This window comes from Polypterus senegalus, chromosome 3 (assembly GCF_016835505.1).
Source record: "Polypterus senegalus isolate Bchr_013 chromosome 3, ASM1683550v1, whole genome shotgun sequence".
In the NCBI taxonomy this organism is placed as follows: Eukaryota; Metazoa; Chordata; class Cladistia; order Polypteriformes; family Polypteridae; genus Polypterus; species Polypterus senegalus.
In genome coordinates, this window is record NC_053156.1 from 7,334,663 (window position 1) to 7,359,662 (window position 25,000).

Consider the following 25,000-nt stretch of genomic DNA (forward strand, 5'->3'; position numbering starts at 1 on the left):
CCACAATGTGTGCTTTTCTACTTTAACTTAACTCCGTTTAAGTGAATGTCACTCCAACTTGTGCTGAGTGTTTTTTACCAGTGGGTTTATATCCTGTCATTTAAGTAAAGACTTTCTGTACTTCTGCCACCTCTGATCTGATGGTTCACACACGTCCATGACATGCAGGTGACAAATTCTAGTGCGCGGTTTAGGTGAATTAAATTAAGGATGTTTTTATCATTAAAGACCTAATTGAGTTTAATTATCAGTTTATGAGATTCATATCTCATTTCAAAGACTAAAGGGAATATTTCTTCAAATGCTGCTACAGTAACTTAAATAAGGACTCATTTTCCAGTTTGATTTGACTTGTTTGAGAGGTGAATGAGATGAAATTGTTTGGGTGAATCCCATTTTACTCGACTGATGGATCACAGATGGCACTGACTTTAATTTTCACAGCAGATCTCACTTCTACTTACCCCTTAGCTTTTGGGTGTACATCTCTCCAAGTAGATAACTTAATTGCTGACTTGGTTGGCGACTGAGATTACTAAAAAAATGAAGGTATAAAGTAAAGAGCAACTTTAGTAATCATAAAATGGATTGGAGAGGACTGCTGTAGGAAAAAAAATTCAGTTTAAAACTCAATAGAGGTTAACCGACAGGAAACCTTCAACATTCTCGTTTTTCTTGTGCACTTTCCTAAATGTTAAAGATGTCGACTGTAGAGATGTCATCTGTTCAAACTCACCAAAGCCATCGCAGCAGAGCACAGGCACAGCAGGAGCAGCAAGGCGGCGAGTCTCATGGTGGTGCTGACACTGAGATGTTTGTCCTGGTCCAGCTCCTTATATCACAGATCAGGTGATCAGTTTAAATGACAGGTGTGGGGTCTGCTCTGGGGGAAAGAAATTTCAAATCAGATCTAATTTGTAATTGAAGAACAAGTAGACAACATGACTTAGGATGATCAAATGGAAAAAATGAAAGTTCTTACGTCAGAACATTGTGTAATTATTCTGAACTGGACAAGTACCGCGTGTGTTCAGCTACAGTGAATTGGATCTTTTTTGTTTCAGTCATATTCGGTTCTTTTAAATTTCTACTTCTGAAGCTCTTTCTTCTTATTCTGCTTTTCCAGTTCACAATGGCCATTGCTAGGATTGTAAGATCTTCACAGAGTGAATAAGTCTAACATGTCGTCATCTGAAGAGATTCCAGAAGACAGTGAAATAAAACCAGCGGCCTAATGAAGACTCCAGCCATGGTGAACACAAACTGTTCTCATCGTTATGGTCTGGCAAACAGCACAAGAACAGTTTTAGTCTCAAAATGGTACAAGTGGCTCATGATTTGAACAATGAGGTGACATTTTGGGAGTTTTTTAAACAAAGGCAGCATTAAAGCTCACAGTGCTCTGTTTGTGACATTTTACTACTTTATTGTTGTTTTCAGGTTTTATTTATTTCTCCTCCATTCTTGTTCTTATTGTTACTCTCAGAGATGGATATAGTAGTCCAGACTGCTACTCAAGTAAAAGTACAGTTACTTAAAAAAATGATTACTGCAGCAAAGTAAAGAACTCATTCAAAAATGTAGTTTAGTAAAAGAGAAAAAGCGTCAGGACAAGAAGCTCTCTGAGTCACAGTCGTGTGTGTGTTAGGCTGAAGCAACAGCAATGTTAAGATTATAAAGACTCTTTTAAATGTATTAGATACGAGGGACGTTCAAAACATTTCCGCAAACGCATTTATATTTTAATCGGATGCGTGAAGGTGGGAGGAGCAGTAATTGGTCGTGTCAGAGAGAGTCATGTGACTAGTTCTGTCTGCCAAGCCGGCGGCCCTTGCAGTTTAGTATGAGAGCGTGACAATCAGCTCCTTCAGAATCCTGTTTGCCTAAAAATTCAATAAAAGAAATTTGTACATCAACTGAATAGTAAGGTTTTCACAAACATAAAATGTGATTTCCCTTTCAAACCCTGACAGTGAAGTCGGTCCGTTTCTCTGGTTTTCTTTAACAGTATAAAGGAGACAAATGTAAGATCAGGAAGAAGAGGTGAAGGTTTAATTTCTAATGGGGTATGAATTGCCTCCCAGTAAAACACCAAACTCTGTCAGTACTCTGTAGGGATTTAATTGACCAGTGAGTCTCAATTTTCAAACAGTCAGAATGAATTAATTCAGAAGTTGCAGACCCCTTAAGTGAACTCTGGAGATGTCACTTGTGTCACTTATGTGCTTTTCCATACAGGTATAAACGCTTGTGAATGGGTTATTACGCATAGTCTACATCGTTCCTTTCTGTGATAACATTCCTGCAGGACCCCAGGCATCTCCTACTCAGCAGATTACTTTCAGTGGCACTCGTGAACTTTGCCAGCTTCTCTCTCGATGACACAAAACACCACACATGACTGAATATTCATACCAAAAGTCAAAAATACAATGGCAGCATTTTCCCTGCTTTTTCATCTCCAATTTCAAATGTGTATTGAATAAAAACTACTAATATAAAAAAGTGGACATCTGTTTGTGGAGCCATCAAGTGACCAGTGCGGGATATGCCCAATGGTGACTGGTCAGATGGCAGATGGTAACACTGGAGTCCCAACAAAGCAAAAACCCTGCATGAAGTGGCTTGTTGATGAAGATGTTGAACCTGTGCAGTAGGGGCATTGAGTGTGAGACGCTATAAAATGACAGAGAGCCAGCGGGACAGTCCAGATACACGCCTGTTCTGTTGCTGTAGGGGGCGCCGATTACTGTCTCTTTTTGATTATAACACACTGAGTATTGAGAAACTCCAGGACTTGTCATTCAGTCCAAGGCTGCACTCTTTGTCCTCTCCTTTCCTGCCCAGTCCTTCATATGCGACTCCTATCGCCATCTCATCTCCACTGCACTCCACCTCCCAGAAACTGCGAATCCCACTCACAACCCCACTGCACAGAACTTTTTCCCACCAGTCAAACCTGAGAGGATGATCAGAATAGCAAACCAATTTTGTTTCTCCAGTGTCACCTTCTTGTTCCCTTCAGACTGACGGAGCTCTGTGTGTGCCATGTTGATGTCCAGTGTGAGTGGACAGAAGTCTTAAAGGATTCCTTTCCTTTATGTTCCAGCTATTGGTTAAAATAAAAAACAAAACCACCTTGCATTAGTTTAGGATGGTCTCAGTCTTGGGGGCTTTAGTGACTGTAGTGTCTTACATTAACAATTGTTAGAAAAACAAAGATGAGAGAGTGAGGCCTCGTACAACGGGCTACACAAGATACACAGATGTAAAATGATCTTCTAATTCATCTTTTAGTATAAATAAGCAGAGGTAGTGCTGTAAGTTGTCAGATCACATTTTGATCAGTTAAGACCTCAATTGTGATCTCTCTTTAGGCCAGAAGGTTTATTTTCATCTTGTTGAATGAATTCTGTTAGATCAGTTGTTTATTTAAACATTTGTTTAATAATTTATTTATTTTTTTAAAGTTAACTTATAGCCTGGCAGTGCGGTGGCACAGTGGTAGCACTGCTGCCTCGCAATAAGGAGTCCCGGGTTCGCTTCCCGGGTCCTCCCAGCGTGGAGTTTGCATGTTCTCCCCGTGTCGGCGTGGGTTTTCTCCCACAGTCCAAAGACATGCAGGTTAAATGCATTGGCGGTCCTAAATTGTCCCGTGTGTTTGTGTGTGTCCTGCAGTGGGCTGGCACCCTGCCCGGGGATTTGTTCCTGCCCTGTGCTGGCTGGGATTGGCTCCAGCAGACCCCCATGACCCTGTGTTAGGATATAGCGGGTTGGGAAATGACTGACTGACTGACTTATAGCCTCTGCATTAAACTGGCGAACAAGACAATCCCCAGTGGCCATTTTTTCAAAACTGTTCATTAGTTAGGGAATGAATTTTTAGGACCTTCCACTTCTTCTTTCAGATTCAGATCACTCTTCTTCTTCTTTTTCCTCTTTTCCCTTTTTGATGTGCTTGGTCAATCTTCTCCATACAGCTCAGCCCTGCACCTTCTCCCCTTCAGATCTTCTGTTACTTTATCCCTCCACCTCTGCTTTAGCCTCCCTCCCTTCCTTTTTCCCTGCACTTCCATATCCATCACTTTTTGCCTGCATATTCATCACATTTCCATGCTACTTCAACCTCCTGTCCTGTCCTTTCTTACATTTCTGTCCCACTTTTGCTCCACCTCTGATTGTCTCATTTCTTGTTTTGTCCTTCTTGTAATTCTACACATCCATCTCAACATTCTCATTTCTGCCACATCAACTTCCTCTCCTGTGCTCCCTTTACTCTCCATGTCTCAGCTCCAGACATTTCTGGTCATAAAACTTTCAGCTTTTCCTTACTTCTTTGATCACACAATACTCTTCATACCTTCCTCCAATTGTCCCACCACTCTTCACTATGTGGGTTATCTCTGCATGTAAATCTCCATCTTGAGCTACCACTGATCCTAGATATTTAAACGTATCCACTCTTTTCAGTCGCTCTTCCTACAGAATCCACATCATTAAACTTTATTTTGGTTTTTTTTTGGTTATTGTTGCTGGTCTTTGTGTTGATCTACCAGCTTTGTCCTAAGATTACTCGATTGTGTTGTCACTACCTCTTCCTCTTTTGGCTAATAAAAGTATTGTCCTTTTAAACAGGCCATTTTTACCTCCTTGGTTACAATAAAAGCTTTGACCAGTATAAAAATGAAGAGAGCAAGCAACTCTAAAAAGACCAACGTGTGAGTTGAACCCAGCAGATTGATTTTACTGCAGTAGTTAAGCAAGAACTGCTAGAATGAAGTGTGACATTCTGCAACATTTGGGGCCATCAGCAGATCTTTACCACAGGCAGATCGTCTCAGCCTCAAACATCACGTCCAGAGAGGATTAATAAGAGTTCTAATAACAAAATCATCTTTGAGTAACATCCAAACACCTAGACTAGAATTCAAAGTGCTGCGCGAGAAGGAAAATCTCTCGAATGGCATCAGTCTTACGTGATTCTGATTATTTCTTCTGCTCTAACTTAGTGGTCTTTCTTTGAGAATTTATAAACCAAGTGAAAAGGAGTGAGTACGAGTCACTTTTTAAAGTTCTGTTAGAGAAGTAAAACAAGTCAATTAATACATAATTACTTTCAAGACATAACCTCTGTATGTAGAAGTGTATTTAGATGTGTCACATCTACATAATTAAAAGATAAACCGATTAGCCGAGAATTATGCTAGGCACATATAACAGGATAATCGCCCCAATCCTGGACCAGATTCAGCTCTTTCACAAATTTTAAATGGTGTCCTGATTTCAGGCAGGTCTTAACTGATTGTCCTCCTGGATTATATTTCAATGCTAAGTATGCAGTGATTAGTTTTGGCCTCCCAGATTTGCTCACAATACATTAAACATGTTCATCCTTTAATGACCTCAGGTCATGTAAGTGTTTTAGATATAATGCATCTTGACCAATGGTCAGTGAGAGATGACCACCAGAATTTGAATAAACACGAGGCCACTAAAGTAACATTTATCTTTGAGAGACATTCTGTGAGCTCCCAGGTTCTGAAAGTGGGGACTCTGAATCACAAGTGTAAAGGAATTCATGTGCAACGTTCTTTGTAGACAAAATCTGGTGTGTGTGCTCCAGTAACTGAAGACAGACGAGAGCAGAGGTCTGTGGCTGTGTGTGGGGTGTCATGTTCATGTGCTTAGGGGACATCTTCAGGGGTCCCAGACGGATAACGATACTGCCCAAACAGAGAGGAGGCACTGCCGCTAATCACATCTCCCTTTTAGGTTACAGTTCTGAGACTCAAATATCAAGGGACATGTGACCCAGTTCTGCTTCAGCCCTTCCAGGACCACCAACATATAAACACTGAAACGACAGCAGCCGGCATTCATTCTTGAACCACGACCGAGGACGACCGAGCACTCTCATCTAAGCAATACTTTGTTGAAGTCGTTTGCACCCTCGTGTGCTATTTGTCTTTTCACTTCCAGCCAGTTATTAAACAGTTTAAGCATTACAGGACAAGTAATTTGTAATTTGAGGTTGAGAGGAAATGAAAAACATGTATCATCAACTAACAATTTAGTTAAATTATGGAGTTCAGTAAAATGAAAATAAAGAAGATGGATTGTTGTAGATCTTTATTTATATTATGATGACTCACTCTCAACATTTGATAGTTGAGTGTCCAGTGCCATAGGAAGTGAAATGTGCCCCACACTTAGGGCTTGGCAGGAGGAGGAATTTTAGCCAAAACTGTTTCAGGAAAAATCGACAAGTACCAGCACTGATAACTAACTCCATTAATTTAAAACAATGTTGTTCATAGTGATGGGCACTTTCTCATAATATGGGATAATATGGTGGCTAATGCAGGACAGTATCAAGCGATGTGAAGAACATACGTGAGAAAAAGGAAAGAAAATCTCAGATTACTTGTATCCCATGATCCACTTTGTTATCTGCTTGTAATGTGTGGAAGAATAATTTTAGGGTAACATAGCATTCATCTTTAAGAAATAGCATAAAGGGTTAATAAATGTCAGAAACGAGATAAAGGTCAAGTAAACAACAAAATGTAGACTGAAATATAAGAATTGGTTTCGGAAAAATACTGAGATGGTCAAGTAAATAAAGAATGTAAAGAAGAAAGGTGGATGTAACGTACAAAATGTACTGAAGGATGACTAAGAGATCAGCAGATGACCTAAAAACAATGAGAATGGACAGTCAACAACAACAACAACATTTATTTCTATAGCACATTTTCATACAAAAGTAGCTCAATGTGCTTTACATAATGAAGAAAAGAGAAAGACAAAATAAGAAATTAAAATAAGACAACATTAGTCAACATAGAAAAGGAGTAAGGTCTGATGGCCAGGGAGGACAGAAAAAACAAAAAAAAAAACTCCAGAAGGCTGGAGAAAAAAAAAAAATTCAGTAGTTTATAACATGAACGTCCATTCTTTGTTTTCTCTGACCAGGCTGTAATGGACTGATTTTGATGAACGCTCCCTCTAAGGTATTTTGCTGAGGAGGACTTAAAAGATACAATGAAGAGCTTTTCTCCTGCCTGATTACTGAATTGTCCTCTTAGAGGATGTTTCTTTCTTTAATAAGATGTTAAATTTCTATCACACAAGTTCACAAGTAAAATATGAATACTAAATTTACAAATGACTGATTACATTAAGAGCACCAATAAAGACACTCGTTTGTTTAAACAAAATCATTTGAAACAGATGACCATAACTGGAGTCCATCACTATCAGTCCATTAATTCATTGCTGAACGACACTTAAAGGGGGCATTCACTGCTGGGACCCTGATGGTGTCACGGCCCTCTTTCTTGATTTATCTAACATGTCACATCCCCCAAAGTCTTACACTACATGACCAACTCTGCTGGCATTTCAGTTATGGAGGTCCTAAAGTTTTAGGCACTGAAAATATTTGGCCAAAACTAACAGAAAAGGCCCATTTTAGGTCAAAAGAGTAAAAAGTCAGATATGTGGCTGAATGTGTGACGCTGTTTGAAAACATTTGAGATCCACACAAACAGACAGCACCTCCTGTTCTACAGGGAGTGACAGACACGTCACACTGCCGAGGATTGTGGTGGTCTGTTTAAGTCATCGTGATGTGTGGTGAGAATCTACAAAGAGCTACAAAAGAAAAAGAAAATGGAAAAATGAAGGGAGAAGGAGAAAGAGAAAGAGAAAGAGAGGGGATCATAGTGGGAGGAAAGGAACTGACTGGGACAGCAAGCAGCGACATTCATGAAGTTCAACTCAACAAGCAAAGTGAATCACAGCCAAGGAATGGACACCACGACAAGCTCACTACATTTAGGATATTACTGTTTTTCTTATTTATTTTCAATTTTTGTAATATTGTTTTTTAAAAAATAATAAAAGGATTACAATTTAATAAAAAGCAAGAATTAAAAGTGAAGTTAATTTAATTTAAGCTTTATGCAATGACTCAAAAACAAATCTGTAAATAACAATTCAAAAAGAGATTTGCCATTTGGTGTTCTGCTGAAAACCTGAATTTAATGGCTTGTGATTTGGTTGATGTTTTCTGTACTTCATCTTCTTCCATTGTCAAATTTCAGTTGACTTTCCACCCCAGCAGACGTCATGACCACCCCTTCTTAAGAAACATAATCTTGACCCCTCTGCCTTTGAAAATTTTAGACCCATCTCTAACCTGCCCTTCTTAAGTAAAATTCTAGAGAAGGCAGTCATTATGCAGTTAAATGACCACCTAAATAAACCTGCTATTCTTGATACTTTTCAGTCAGGCTTCAGAACAAATCACAGCACAGAAACTGCACTTGTTAAAGTAGTAAATGACTTGCAGGTGAATGCAGACAGAGGCCATTTATCTGTTCTCATCCTCTTAGATCTGAGTGCTGCATTTGACACCATTGATCACAATATTCTTAGAAATCGCCTTAGTCAATGGGTGGGCCTCTCTGGCAGGGTCTTAAATTGGTTTGAATCCTACCTGGCAGGGAGAAAATTCTTTGTGAGTTTTGGTAATCAAATCTCAAAGACACATGATATCCGATATGGTGTTCCACAAGGCTCTATCCTGGGTCCGCTGTTATTCTCAATCTACATGCTTCCGTTGGGTCAGATTATCTCAGGTTACAACGTGAGCTACCACAGCTATGCTGATGACACACAGCTGTACTTATCTATAGCACCTGATGACTCTGACTCTTTTGATACACTAACACAATGTCTTACTGGTATTTCTGAATGGATGAATAGTAATTTTCTCAAACTAAATAAAGAGAAAACTGAAATTTTGGTAATTGGCAATAATGGATTCAGCGAGGTTATCAGAAATAAACTTGATGCACTAGGATTAAAAGTTAAGACGGAAGTAAAAAATTTAGGGGTAACCGTTGACTGTAATCTGAATTTTACTTCCACTAGGACAGCATTTTTTCACTTAAGAAACATAAGTAAAGTTAGACCTCTTGTATCATTGAAAGATGCTGAGAAATTAATTCACGCTTTTGTTTTCAGTCGACTAGATTACTGTAACGCACTCCTCTCAGGACTACCCAAAAAAGACATAAATCACTTGCAACGAGTGCAGAATGCAGCTGCTAGAATCCTAACTGGGAAAAGAAAATCCAAACACATTTCTCCAGTTTTGATGTCACTACACTGGTTGCCTGTGTCATTCAGGATTGACTTTAAAATACTGCTTATGGTTTATAAAGCCTTAAATAATCTCGCTCCATCTTATATATCGGAATGCCTGACACGTTATATTCCAAGTCGTAACCTCAGATCTTCAAATGAGTGTCTCCTTATAATTCCAAAAGCTAAACTTAAAAGAAGTGGTGAGGCGGCCTTCTGCTGCTATGCACCTAAAGTCTGGAATAGCCTGCCAATAGGAATTCGCCAGGCAAATACAGTAGAGCACTTTAAAACACTGTTGAAAACACATTACTTTAACATGGCCTTTTTATAACTTCACTGTAACATAATCCTGATACTCTGTGTGTTCAATTCTTCATAATAACTATTCATGGTGGCTCTAAAATCCGTACTGACCCCTACTCTCTCTTCTGTTTCTTTTTCCGGTTTCTTTGTGGTGGCGGCCTGCGCCACCTCCACCTACTCAAAGCCTCATGATGCTCCAACAATGATGGACTGAAAGCCAGAAGTCTACGTGACCATCATCATCAGGTCCTTCCATGAAAATATGATGATTTATGTTAGGTAGAATGCCCAGAGGGGACTGGGCGGTCTCTTGGTCTGGAACCCCTACAGATTTTATTTTTTCTCCAGCTTTTGGAGTTTTTTGTTTTTCTGTCCACCCTGGCCATCGGACCTTACTCTTATTCTATGTTAATTAATGTTGACTTATGTTTATTTTTTATTGTGTCTTCTATTTTTCTATTCATTTTGTAAAGCACTTTGAGCTACATTTTTTTGTATGAATATGTGCTATATAAATAAATGTTGATTGATTGATTGATTGATGTAAAACTGGGCTGCGCCCGCCTGATCTGCAATATAAGGAGGTGCTGCTGCTGACCTGAACAGACGTCTGATCGTCAGCACCACCGCCATGATGAGATTCACCGCCCTGCTGGTTCTGCTGTGCCTGTGCTCGATGGCGATGGCTTCTGTGAGTTCTGACGTAATGACATTTATACACAAATATGTCTACAAAACCTTTTTTTGCATGTGCCCTGTTGATAATTTTCTTCCTTGTACTTTTAAACAGCAGTTCATCTGAATTCTATTTTTTAATTCCTAAAGTCTCCTCAAACTCTGATTCTTACTTTTCAGATTTCTGACTTTCCAGCTGACTCGTTTGGTGAATCGCCTTTAACCATAAAAGCTGGAAGAGCTGGTGAGGTGAGGTGAGTAGAATCAGAGGATGTGCTGCTGGAGGATTTCTGTCAATTCTGTCTCTGGTCCATCTGTCATGTGAGAGACAATCAAAGGATTCATCACAAACAATTTAATCTCTTAAATCTCTACTGTAAATTCAAATAAACTAAAATATATTTTGTCACCCGAAGCTAAGGTAGTAGCTTTAGAACAAGTGTGCCATCAAATGCCTGATAAAATACAGGAGTTCTAAATCTTGACAGTTAAAGCTGAATTCAGGTCTTTGCTGAAGAAACTCGTTTAGTTTCAGTCGCATGTAAATTACACAAAGAGTTTAGAGCTGCAAGTCCTGGACGTTACCTTGTGCTCCGTTTATGAGTCAGAATTGTATGTCACAGTCTTCTTCATTAAACATAATTATAATTAAATTTTCATCCATTCCTATGTAACCAGTAGGGGGTACCACTGAGCCCCAAACCCCAGACCCAGTAACATCTGTCCCAATCATATGTTCAAATAATGGATATTTTTACTCCAATAAGCACTAAACACAATGAAACTCAGCCAACACCAAACAAACAGTAAATCTTCTCCTCTTCTTCCTCCTCCAGCTGTGTTGCCCACAGGGTTTCATGGGAAGTGCAGCCTTGTCAGGGTCAGAGTTGGGAGGCGGTGGGCTTCTTTTATACTGGACCCAGCACAGCTTCTCATTACCCAGAATGACTTGTGTGGAGTTCTTCTGAGTTGTTAAGATCCTGGGTGGTCCTCTACTGACAGTGTGGCCTTACAACACCCAGGGACCCCGAGAAAGATGCACTTCCAGAATCCATTTCCCATGAACCCCTAGCAACTTCCAATTTATCCTGAAGTCATGTCGTTGTCCAGCGGGATGCCTGCCTGTCCTCTGTGTCACTCACACCAAGCAGGTTGTCTCACTTTTGATATAACGTAGTTGTTCATTTATTTCTTTATTTTCAATTTAGTATTGTGTTGTGCGTAAACATCGCCATGTCACGTACAGCAATACTGCCAATCGTGTAACGCACATTGCACAACATTTTCTTTGTCATTGTTCTGTGTATATAAAACACTGAAGTGCACTTGATTTACACTCTGAGTTTTTAATCAACTTTATTTAAAATCTTTCATTTTTGATGAGCAGTACAGGAAGCTAAAAGGCACTTCAATGAAGAAAGTGATGTTAGGACTTTTCTGCTCTGTTTTCTTCAATTTGTGTGTTTAGATTTTTATTACCAGTTTATGACCCAAGCCCAACTCTTATAAAAGGAAGCACACAGAAACAATATTAAGGTTTGGGGAAAGTTTTGGGTCAGTACAAACAGCTTATCTGCATACAGCAGCACAGACAACATTTTGGTGGCAAGATGGCATATTTGTAGAGTCAGGGACAGCAAAATGGATGTCGGGAGTAACGGGGAATCTTGGGAGCAAGGTGATGTCATCGGGGAGGGATGGCACGTGACTTTATGTGAAGTGGAAGGAGTCTGATTGTCTGGTTGTACCACGGGGAGTAAACTCACGGCCCGGGCTCTTTTGTGGATTGTCCTTCATGTGCGTGAGTACAGAGATGGGTTAGTGTACTGGCTTTTTCTCCTGTCTTGCGGGTTCACACCACATGTCCAGTCCTACAGATGCCTCCTACTCGCGTGTGTGTGTGACACTCTTTAGTGTTCTTTTTCTGTTTGTTCCTTTATTTTTTAGATTGTGACTGTATTTACAGCCATGTTTATAATTAATTTCATTACATAAATCATTTTAGAATAATGCTTCTATTATTTCCATCCAAATGTTCTTAATCTCCTAAGGACATAAATTCTTTTTTATCTAATCTTGATCTACTTCAAATCACAAACCAAGAAGACTCTTCACTTGATACCCCAATTCCTCCACAATAGTCACATTTAGCCCACCCTGCCATGAATAACAGCAAACGTCCTGAACGTGACAGAATTCTGTCTAAACATTGAGGAGCATTTGAAGAGCAGACATCCAGCGGTGAACTTCAGATGCTTCACTCGTCCACTGCCAGCTCTCACTACCATCTGGCCTGAACATGAGACCACTTTACTGATGACACATGGCAGGGGTCTTACATCGTGATGATTGTTGTCCTGGCCCAACTGAGTCAGCAGGTAGATCTCTTCTCTTCTCTATAAGTCGTTTCATTATTGTTAAAAATGAGGCTTGACGTGAGCAAGCAGGGCTTGAGCTTTGAAGGGGTTATTAAGTTTGGATTTAATGGCTGTTTTGGTGTTCAATCCAGTGTTATAAGGTATGTGTTTTGTTATACGTGAATTTCTCACATTGCTGTCTTTAATTTTAAAATACAAAAAGCTAATCATGCAGAAAAAAAAAATTCAAATTTTTCCAGTTGAAAGTTCAGTTCCATCACCAAGCCTTTAACATACTTATTGAGAATTAGAGGACCGCTGAATAGCTGAAGTCCATTAAGTGAGTCTCCACAGACATCACACAGGTTGTCTCACTTTTGATATCACGTTGTTGTTAATTTATTTTTTGATTTTCAATTTAGTATTGTGTTGTGCGTAAACATCACCATGTCAGGTATAGCAATACTGCCAATCGTGTAACGCACATTGCACAACATTTTCTTTGTCATTGTTCTTTGTATATAAAACACTGATGTGCACTTGATTTACACTCTGAGTTTTTAATCAAATTTATTTAAATCTTTCATCTTTGCTTAGCAGTACAGGAAGCTAAAAGGAGCTTCATTGAATAAAGTGATGTTAGGACTTTACTGCTCTGTTTTCTTGAATTTGCGTGTTTAGATTTTTATTACCAGTTTATGAACCAAGCCCTACTCCTTAGTGTTCTTTTTCTATTTGTTCCTTTATTTTTTAGATTGTGACTGTGTTTACAGCCATGTTTATAATTAATTTCATTACAGAAATCATTTTAGAATAATCTGCGATGGATTGGCACCCTGCCCGGGATTGGATTTCTGCCTTGTGCCCTGTGTTGGCTGGGATTGGCTCCAGCAGACCCCCGTGACCCTGTGTTTGGATTCAGCGGGTTGGAAAATGGATGGTTGGATGGATTTTAGAATAATGCTTCTATTATTTTCATCCAAATGTTCTTCATCTCCTATAGACATGAATTCTTTTTTATCTAATCTTCATCTACTTCAAATCACAAAGCAAGCAGATTCTTCACTTGATACCCCAGTTCCTCCAAACGTCCTGAACGTGACAGAATTCTGTCTAAACATTAAGGAGCATTTGGAGAGCAGACTGTGACGATGCGGGTTCAGCTCCATGCTCCCAGCAGCTGTTCAGGAGCCTTTGAACCCTACACCATCGGTAATGTCACCGAGATGAGCTGACAAATGGGGACAAATCTCTCATGAAGCCAGGGGATATTTCCAAATGTGAAAAAGTGCTTTTATTTAAAACAATCAAAAACAAAAAGTGCAAAAGTGCAACAAGTTCCAATAAATATATCTGTAAAATAAGTGTCCAGTGGGGTTAAAACCATCAATAAATAAATCCTTTAAAATCAGAGGTTAAAAATGCAGTGTCTCACTCCCTTGCTAGTCTCTGGCCCACCTCCATCACTCTCTCCTTGGCTCACCCATTGCTCTCAGCCGGCGGAGACCCATCAGCCACGAGCTCATTCAGTCAACCTCCATCTTGGCCTCCAAATGGACATCACTTCCAGACCGTCGAAGTTGGCTCTCCTCCCGTGATCTTTCTTTAATGGCAGCCTGCCTTCTAAATGGTGTTTAAACGCAGAGGAGCCTTTAGCACGAGGTGGCAGGACTCTGTGATGGACAATTTTCATGTTGTTTAGATAAGGAGCAGGCTGTGAAATGTGGTGAATTATGTGGTGAGAATAAAAATGTGATTATTTACTGTGCCAGCGATCACACAACTAGAAATCATCTTCTCAAGGGACAGAGGAGACAGACAGGGATGGAAATGCACTCCTAAGTTGTCATCTACGTTGAATCATTGCAGGGGAAACAGGAATGTATCAGGAGGATATGCATCAGGATCAGGAAGAGGAGGATACAGAAGATGATCTTTCATGACTTGGTCCTTTGATAAGCATATGTGGACTAAAGATCAAATGTTTGGCAGGATGGAGGGATGATTAGATTACATTAGTTAGATTAGATAAGATTATTTTATTTCCCCCAGGGGAAAATTAAAATTTTATAGAACCTCAACAAAATATATATATATATATATAAACTGCTCAAAAAAATTAAAGGAACACTTTGAAAACACATCAGATCTCAATGGGAAAAAGAAATCCTCCTGGATATCTATACTGATATAGACTGGGTAATGTGTTAGGAACGAAAGGATGCCACATCGTTTGATGGAAATGAAAATGATCAACCTACAGAGCCCTGAATTCAAAGACGCCCCAAAAATCAAAGTGAAAAAATTATGTGGCAGGCTATTCCATTTTGCCAAAATTTAATTGCAGCAACTCCAAATTGTACGCAGCACTTTGTATGGCCCCTGTGTTCTTGTATACATGCCTGACAACATCGGTGCATGCTTCTAATGAGATGACAGATGGTGTTGTGGGGATCTCCTCCCAGATCTGGACCAGGGCATCACTGAGCTCCTGGACAGTCTGAGGTGCAACCTGGTGGCATTGGATGGACCAAAACATAATGTCCCAGATGTGTTCTATTGGATTTAGGTCAGGAAAGTGTGGTGGCCAGTCAATGGTATCAATTCCTTCATCCTCCAGGAACTGCCTGCATACTCTCACCACATGAGGCCAGGAATTGTCGTGCACCAGGAGCCACTGTACCAGCATAGGGTCTGACAATGGTCCAAGGATTTCATCCTGATACCTAATGGCAGCCAAGGTGCCTTAGTCAAGCCTGTAGCAGTCTGTGTGACCCTCCATGGATATGTCTCCCCAGACAATCATTAACCCACCACGAAACTGCTCATGCTGAATGATGTTACAGGCAGCATAATGTTCTCCATGGCTTCTCCAGACCCTTTCACTTCTGTCACGTGCTCAGGGTGAACCTGCTCTCATCTGTAAAAAGCACAGGGCACCAGTGGTGCATGTGCCAATTCTGGTATTCTATGGCGAATGCCAATCGAGCTGCATGCTGCTGGGCAGTGAGCTCAGGGCCCATTAGAGGACATGGGGCCCTTGGGTCACCCTCATGAAGTCTTTCTGGTTGTTTGGTCAGAGACATTCACACCAGTGGCCTGCTGGAGGTCATTTTGTAGGGCTCTGGCAGTGCTCATCCTGTTCCTCCTTGCCCAAAGGAGCAGATACTGGTCCTGCTGATGGGTTATGGACCTTCTATGGCCCTCTCCAGCTCTCCTAGAGTAACTGCTTGTCTCCTAGAATCTCCTCCATGCCCTTGAGACTGTACAGGGAGACACAGCAAACCTTCTGGCAATGACACGTATTGATGTGCCATCCTAGAGAAGTTGGACTACCTGTGCAACCTCAGTAGGGTCCAGGTATCGCCTCATGCTACCAGTAGTGACACTGACTGTAGCCAAATGCAAAACTAGTGAAGAAACAGTCAGAAAAGATGAGGAGGGAAAAATGTCAGTGGCCTCCACCTGTTAAACCATTCCTGTTTTGGGGGTCATCTCATTGTTGCCCCTCTAGTGCATCTGTTGTTAATTTCATTAACACCACAGCAGCTGAAACTGATTAACAACCCCCTCTGCTACTTAACTGACCAGATTAATATCCCATAATTTCATTGACTTTATGCTATACTCTGATTAAAAAGTGTTCCTTTAATTCTTTTGAGCAGTATATATATATATATATATATATATATATATATATATATATATATACTAATAAAAGGCAAAGCCCTCACTCACTGACTGACTGACTGACTCACTGACTGACTGACTGACTGACTGACTGACTGACTGACTGACTCACTCACTCACTCACTCACTCACTCACTCACTCACTCACTCACTCACTCACTCACTCATCACTAATTCTCCAACTTCCCGTGTAGGTAGAAGGCTGAAATTTGGCAGCTCATTCCTTACAGCTTACTTACAAAAGCTGGGCAGGTTTCATTTCGAAATTCTACGCGTAATGGTCATAACTGGAATCTATTTTTCTCCATATACTGTAATGGAGTTGAGCTCGATGGCCGTGGGGGGCATAGTTTTGTGTGACATCATCACGCCTCCCATGTAATCATGTGAACTGACTGTCAACGCAGTACGTAGAAAACAAGGAAGAGCTCCAAAAAGCGCTGAAGAAAACATGCATTATACAATTGAGAAGGCAGCAAAACAATAAGAAGCGAGCGAGTGACATATACAAGCATATTCATGACTTCAGCTACTTCGAAAAGAAAGCACGGTGTAAACCTAAACTTTAAATTAAGTTCATAGACAGGCTGCCGCTGGTGTTTCTCATGCCCACGGGTAATGCGGGATACAAGTTTAATGAGAGGACACAGGGTATAAACGAGAGTTTTGATCACTTTGTAACTAAGTTAAAATTGCTGGTGAAGGGCTGTGCTTATGCAAATTCCGAGAGACTGTTTGTGAGGGGATTGACGGTTAAGGCGGGTGGGAGAATCACGTCATCATCTCCCCTCCCATTCACCTCATTTCGCTCCGAGCTGAGCTCCACAGCTAACGCGGTCTTGCAGAAGCAACTTCGTCACGCTGCCACCAAGTACTCACAGAAAAATCCACAAGTTAATACACACGCTGTCTCTAGAGTTTCTCCACACTCAATGTATTCCTCGCGTCCCCTTTATACCCTCTGATCTCCCATTTCAATTCAGATGCCTCCAATTTCCTGTAAGGCTCTGCTGCGCGATGACAAGTAATACAGTAAGTCTCAGGCACAGACAATACAAAACGATGTCATTGATTTCAGGCAAGATTGCTTTTCTCCTGGACAACTATACGTTGCATTTTCAAGAGTGAGCTAGCACAGCTTCATCATATTACAACTGGAGTGCAGCCAGAAACTTTTAAGTGCTTAGCTAACATTAAATTAAGCTGTGGACATCGCAACATCACACAAGAGAGCAGCTCACGTGAACTGACTGAACGCAGTACGAGTGATCACTTCCATGCATCAAACATGTTCAAAAAATGCATTACACAATTGACAAGGTGATGGCTTTATATGTTGTTCGTTTATTAAACAGCGGAGAAGCTGTGTAAAGGCTGTTTCACAAAAAAACAGCAGAGCATCTTATATGAGCAGGCAGTCAGCTAAAGAAGGGAATCAATAAATATCTATATAATCGTAATAAATGAGCAAAAAATAACGCACAAGCCGCGGATTAAATAAAGGAAAAGCGTATCTGAAAAGTGAAGTAAGTCTCGAATAGCTACACAATAACTATAAGAATCGTATAAACGAACAATAAAACAGTAAAGAACCGCGAAGCAAGGAGAAATGATGGCCTTATATGGCGTTCATTTATAAAGCAGCGGAGAAGCTGTGTGAAGGCAGCTACACAAAAAAACAGCAGAGCGCCACACTCTGAATGTATTCCTCGCATCTCCATTATACCCTCTGATCTCCCATTTCAATTCAAATGCCTCAAATTTCCAGTAAGGCTCTGCTTCGCGATGACAATTAATAAGTCTCAGGGACACACCCAACAAAAGGTTGCCATTGATTTGAGGCAACATTGCTTTCCCCCTGGACAAAACTATACATTGCATTCTCAAAAGTATATATATATATTCTCAAAAGTATATATATATATTCACTAGTTCAGATATACTCACAAGCACTATTTCTGTTTTGTTATCTTTAGATGTTCTAATATAATTGAGGAATTATCTGATAATTTATTTTTGGTGTATAAGCCTCACAATTGGTTAGGTGTTAGAACAATTAGAACAATCTAGACGAGAACAGGCCATTCAGCCCAACAAAGCTCGCCAGTCCTATCCACTTGCTTCCTCCAAGAAAACATCAAGTCGAGTTTTGAAAGTCCCTAACGTCTTACTGTCTACCACACTACTTGGTAACTTATTCCAAGTGTCTATCGTTCTTTGTGTAAAGAAAAACTTCCTAATGTTTGTGCGAAATTTACCCTTAACAAGTTTCCAACTGTGTCCCCGTGTTCTTGATGAGCTCATTTTAAAATACAAGTCTCGATCCACTGTACTAATTCCCTTCATAATTTTAAACACTTCAATCATGTCACCTCTTAATCTTCTTTTGCTTAAACTGTAAAGGCTCAGCTCTTTTAATCTTTCCTCATAATTCAACCCCTGTAGACCTGGAATCAGCCTAGTCGCTCTTCTCTGGACCTTTTCTAGTGCTGCTATGTCCTTTTTGTAGCCTGGAGACCAAAACTGCACACAGTACTCAAGATGAGGCCTCACCAGTGCATTATAAAGGTTGAGCATAACCTCCTTGGACTTGTACTCCACAGATCGTGCTATATAACCTAACATTCTGTTAGCCTTCTTAATGGCTTCTGAACACTGTTTGGAAGTTGATAGCTTGGAGTCCACTATGACTCCTAAATCCTTCTCATAAGGTGTACTCTCGATTTTTCGACCGCCCATTGTGTATTCAAACCTAATATTTTTACTTCCTATGTGTAATACTTTACATTTACTGACATTAAATTTCATCTGCCACAAATCTGCCCAAGCCTGTATGCTATCCAAGTCCTTCTGTAATGATATAACGGATTCCAAATTATCTGCTAATCCACCTATCTTGGTATCATCTGCAAACTTAACCAGCTTGTTACTTATATTCCTATCTAAATCATTTATATATATTAAAAATAGCAGCGGCCCTAGCACTGACCCCTGTGGAACACCACTCTTAACATCGCCAGTTCTGATGAGGTTCCTCGCACCATCACCCTCTGCTTCCTGTGTCTGAGCCAATTCTGCACCCATCTAAAAACATCACCCTGAATTCCCACTTCTTTTAACTTGATGCCCAACCTCTCATGTGGCACCTTATCAAATGCTTTCTGAAAGTCCAGATAAATAATATCATAAGCTCCACTTTGATCGTATCCTTTTGTTGCCTCCTCATAGAATTCCAACATGTTAGTAAAACACGACCTCCCCTTCTGAACCCATGCTGACTGTTCAGAATAACTCCTGTCCTTGTCATGTGTTGCTCAATCTTATCCTTAATAATTCCTTCCATTAATTTTCCTGTGATGCTTGTTAAGCTTACTGGCCTATAGTTGCTTGGATCTGCCCTGTCACCCTTTTTATATAATGGGATGATATTTGCCATTTTCCAGTCCTTTGGAATCTCTCCAGTGCACAGTGACTTCCTAAAAATATGTGTCAAGGGTTTATATATGTACTCACTAGCCTCCTTAAGAACACGAGGATAAATATTATCTGGGCCTGGTGATTTGTTTGATTTCATCTTATTTAATCTGAGCAGCACTTCTCCCTCTACAATTTCCAAATCCCTCAGTACCTCCTTAGTAGTTTGTTTACCTCTGGCAGGTTATCCACTTGCTCACTTGTAAACACCTCAGAAAAATGTAAGTTTAGGGCATCTGCTATTTCATTGTCTGTATCTTTTAATTCCCTTTACTATTCCTGATGAACTTGACCTCCTCCTTAACTGTTCTTTTACTACTAAAATACTGAAAGAATCTCTTGGGGTCTTCTTTCGCCTTATCTGCTATATTCCTCTCCAACTGTCTTTTAGCCTCTCTGATATCCTTCTTAATGGTTGCCCTCATTTTCTCATACGCTACGGTTCTCTTTGCAGTCATTAGTCTTATATGCCTTATACAGCAGTTTTTCCTTTGCAACTTCTTTTTAAATCTTTATTAATCCATCGTGGAGATTTTTTAGTTTCCTATTACTTCCAAATTTAGGTATGTATCTGTCCTGCATTACATGTAAAACATTTTAAACCTGTTCCACTGCTCCTCGACTGTCTCCACATTTAAAAGCTTATCCCAGTCTATCCTACTTAGACTTTGTCGCATCTGCTCAAAATTAGCCCTACTAAAGTTCAACTTAACAATTTTAGTCTTTGCATCTGTACTCTTACAAAATACTGAGAATTGTATTACATTATGGTCACTTGACCCTAGTGGTTCAATCACCTCTACACCCTCAATTCTATCCTGATTATTACAGAATACTAAATCCAGATAGGCTTCACCCCTTGTTGGTGCTTTAACATGCTGTGTTAAAAACAGTCGCTGATTACTTCTAAAACTCCTGCTCTTGTGCTCCTCCATCTGTAAGGTTATCCCAGTTAATATTTGGATAATTAAAGTCCCCATGACTATAATATCCCCTGTAAACTTGCCTTTTGATATTACTAAAAGATGTGTGTTGAAATTACTGTCTGAATTGGGTGGTCTATAACACACTCCTAAAATGAGACCTTTTCCCTAATATTTTCCAGGCGAAGCCACATGTCCTCACTAAGATGGGGCTCATCATCCAACTGAAGATGACTTACATTTAATTCCTGTTTGGCATAAACAGCAACCCCACCTCCTTTTCTGTTCTGTCTATCCTTCCTAAAAATGTGTATCCCTCTATGTTACACTCATCCCCATCTTTGTTATTTAGCCAGGTTTCCGTTATTGCTATAATATCATAATTGTGCTCTGCTACATACAACTCCAACTCACTTACCTTATTTTTGATACTTCTAGCATTAAGGCAAGCTATTTTTAATGTGTTAATCCTTCTATCTTTACGTGTTTGCTTAAAATTTACATTACTATGCATTTTTATTTCTACACCATTGTTTGTTCTTCCATGTATAGATCTAAATCTGGCCTGTCCTAAACTCCCTGCCCCCCCATTCCCTAGTTTAAACAATCCTCGACTAGCCTACACATACGCCTCCCCAATACATTGGTGCCCCTCCGGTTCAGATGTAACCCGTCACGGCGAACAGGTCCCATCTGTTCCAAAAGGAGTCCCAATGCCCCATAAACCTATACCCTTCTACCCTGCACCAAGATTTGAGCCACGCGTTAAGCCTTCTAATCTCCTCAATCTTACCTGGACTGGCGCGTGGCACAGGCAGAACTTCGGAGAAGACTACCTTGTCAGTTCTGCTCCTCAGCTTGGTACCTAACTCTTTGAATTTGGATCGCAGAACTGACAGACTACCCTTATGTATGTCATTTGTTCCAACGTGGACAATGACAACTGGATCCAACCGCTCTGGCCAAGAGCCTATCCACCCTTCCAGGAGGTCTCCCACCTGTGCTCCCGGAAGGCAACACACCGCTGAGACTCTCTCTCTCTGGAGCACACCTGCGCTTCAATCCCCCTAATGATTGAGTCCCCAACTATCACTACCTCTCTCTTTTTGGGAACTGGTTTTGAGGTGGCCCGTTGGGGCTCCTCAACCCTGCCTACCACCTCAGAATTATCAGAGTCACCGTCCAGCTCCGCCAGGACATGATAACGGTTAGACACTTCTAATTCTGGGGTTGATGCCTCAGGACAGTGTGCACCCTTTACCTTACGCCTTGCGACCGTGACCCACCTATTCCTACCTGTCTGGTCTGGAATCTCCTCCCGCGCCACCTTAGGGGTGCACACTATCTCTAAAGGACACCTGGGCCAAGTCCGCCAATTCTCTATTACAACGCAGGTCAGCCAACTCCTCCTCCAGTTCAGCACCCTGAGCTCGAGGTGCTGGATCAGCTGGCATCTCTTGCAGATGTAGCCCTCATAGACAACTGGCTCTTCCAAACCATCATCTAAAAGTCCAACATCCAACAGGACTTGCATTGCACTGGCCTCATTATTAAAATTTGATTTGGGATTACTAAGCTGCCTTAACTATATATTTTTTTTTCTTAAAATTAAATTTCTTCTTCTTTCAGCTGCTCCTTAACTTAAATGGTAACACTAAGATCTGCTACAGATATTTTACACCTTTTCCCCTTAAGCTCCTGTACTGTTCTCCCTCTCAGCTGCCTGCTGTTTGCCTTTCTATGAGGTTAACTTTACTTTTCTCTGTCTCTTCTAGCTTTGCGCTCTTCTTACTTATAAGCTCTTCACTCGCACTGTTTGTATTCCCCGTATTAATGAACCAATACGCTGTCGCCCACTTAACTGTTCTGCCTCTGGACGCTAAGGACTGTTTAATCTAAAATAAACAAATAAATAAAACTTTACTACCTTATTTGCTCCTACTGCTCCTTGTGCCTGATCGGTGTCTTAACGCAGGCCGCTTACCTGCGCACTACTGAGTTTCCACCTTTTACTGCTTTGAAGTCAGCCGCGGCCTTTTTTTCTTTTCCTTTAAACTAAGGAATCGCTGTTACGACGACGCGGTTATTTATTTACAAATGCCGATATCAGTTACTGCTGCTTTCTACCCTGCCGCCTCGATGCTAATTCAAATACAGATAACAAGAAAAGAACAAGTACAAATAACTTTTCCAAGCGCACTTCCAAACACCCAGCTACTTTTGCTCTTGTGCGGCGAAAAAAGCAAAAAACCCTTCTAAAGGGAAAAAGCTTTAAAATTCCCACACGGTTCCTTAGAGGCAACCAAAACCCAAGTTTTAAGAGCAAAATGTATTTTTTAATGTAAATCTCACACCACAGAACAAACCAACACTCTCAACAGACTCAGGCGAAACACATGCCGCGTACTGTTTGCATTATTTGACAATAAAACTATTTCAATATATTCTATATATATATATCGGCGCTTCCCGATTCATTTTACCCTCACACCCCCTTGGTTTGAGAAGAAGTATGAAAAAATATGAGGTTAACGCAGAAAACAGATCACCAATTGAAGCTTTATGAATAATGGATACTTTATTCGTCATCAATAATTGTTTTGATAAAGCCATACTCAGTGTAATCCTCCTTCCATGTTATAATTTTTCCACGACTAGCCAAGACTAAATGAACGGTAAAAAAGTAAGACCGAAGCGAGGGTGACTTATTCAGGCAGGCAGGCGACAGCTCAATAGCTTGAATTTGGATATCAGTAGGTTCTATTTAGTCGCCAGAAATATCTTTGGTAGGAATGAAAGTTGAATTTAGTCTTTAAATTTCTATGGTGAAGAAAAATTGCAATGATGACTAAATTTAACTTACATTCCTACTAAACACATTTCTGTTGACCAAATAAAAATTACTTATATTTAAAATTTAAATAGAACTTGAACAGATACGATAGTTCATAATGCCCACGCAGCACTAAGTGCACGTAAGATTAGGAGTCATCCGTTTTAACAAGCAGCGTACTGCACTGATATGAAATAGCCTGCCCATTTAATTATTTAGGAATGGATAGATAAATTAAGAATGTTTTTCATATCTAGATATAGATATAGATATATAGATAGATAGATAAATATATAGATATAGATAGATATCTAGATATAGATATAGATATATAGATAGATAGATAAATATATAGATATAGATAGATATATAGATATAGATAAATATATATATATATATATATATATATATATATATATACAGTAATCCCTCACTATATCGCGCTTCGACTTTCGCGGCTTCACTCTATTGCGGTTTTATATGAAAGCATAACTAAATATATAACGCGGATTTTTCGCTGCTTCGTGGCTTCTGCGGACAATGTGTCTTTTTACTTCCTGTACATGCTTCCTCAGTTGGTTTGCCCAGTTGATTTCATACAAGGGACGCTATTAGCGGATGACTGAGAAGCTAACCAATCAGAGCACGCAGTTAAGTTCTTCTGACTGAGAAGCTAACCAATCAGAGCACACAGTTAAGTTCCTGCCTGCTGAATGCAGTGTTAACCAGGAAGTCTCGTCTCACTCATTCAGCATCAACGTGTTTCGCTGTGTAAAGAGTTGTGCTCTTTTGTGTTTATCTGTGTGCATAGTCAATCCCTTCATTATGGCTCCAAAACGATCTGCTACTGCTTCAGGGGCCGTGCTCAAGCGCAAACGGAAGATGTTAATGATTGCCGAAAAGGTAAACGTTTTGGATTTGTTGAAGGCTACGATTCTTTTTATTTAAAAAGTAGGAAAGGAATATAAGATCTACAGCCGCAGTGTCCTTTTAACCAGGGTGCAAAACGAGTTGTAAGTGAATGTAATAAAGCAGTAGTCTGGATGGAATCTGCTTTAGGGATTTGGATTGAAGAAGAACAACGGCGGTGCTACACAGTCGCCTGAAGTGGCTCCTTTAAAGGGTGTAACGCTCTCCTTTGTTGTGCAGTAAAATTAAACTCATCGTTATCGGACAAGTCATCGTGTCATTGTTGGTGAGTAACCATAATTAATTTCCTACTTAGAGTACTTAGTGCATGTACGTACGTTTAGTGTCACTGTACACACATTTACTGTATACTATTTTTGTTGCATTGTATGTATTTATTGCTGGTGGCATGTCTATCGTAATGTCTGTAACATGTGATATCGGAGACACTCAATATCTTTAAAATAATATTTAGGTTTTACTGTATATAAACAGTGTGTTTATATACATAATTTCAATGAATCTTAACTAATATCTAAGAGAATACAAAGGGATTATGCTGTATAACTCTGTGGGGAATATTTATAAACAGTGTGGGAGAGTTTATAAGGGCTTAAAATATATAAAAAAAATCATAGAAACATATGGTTTCTACTTCGCGGATTTTCACCTATCGCGGG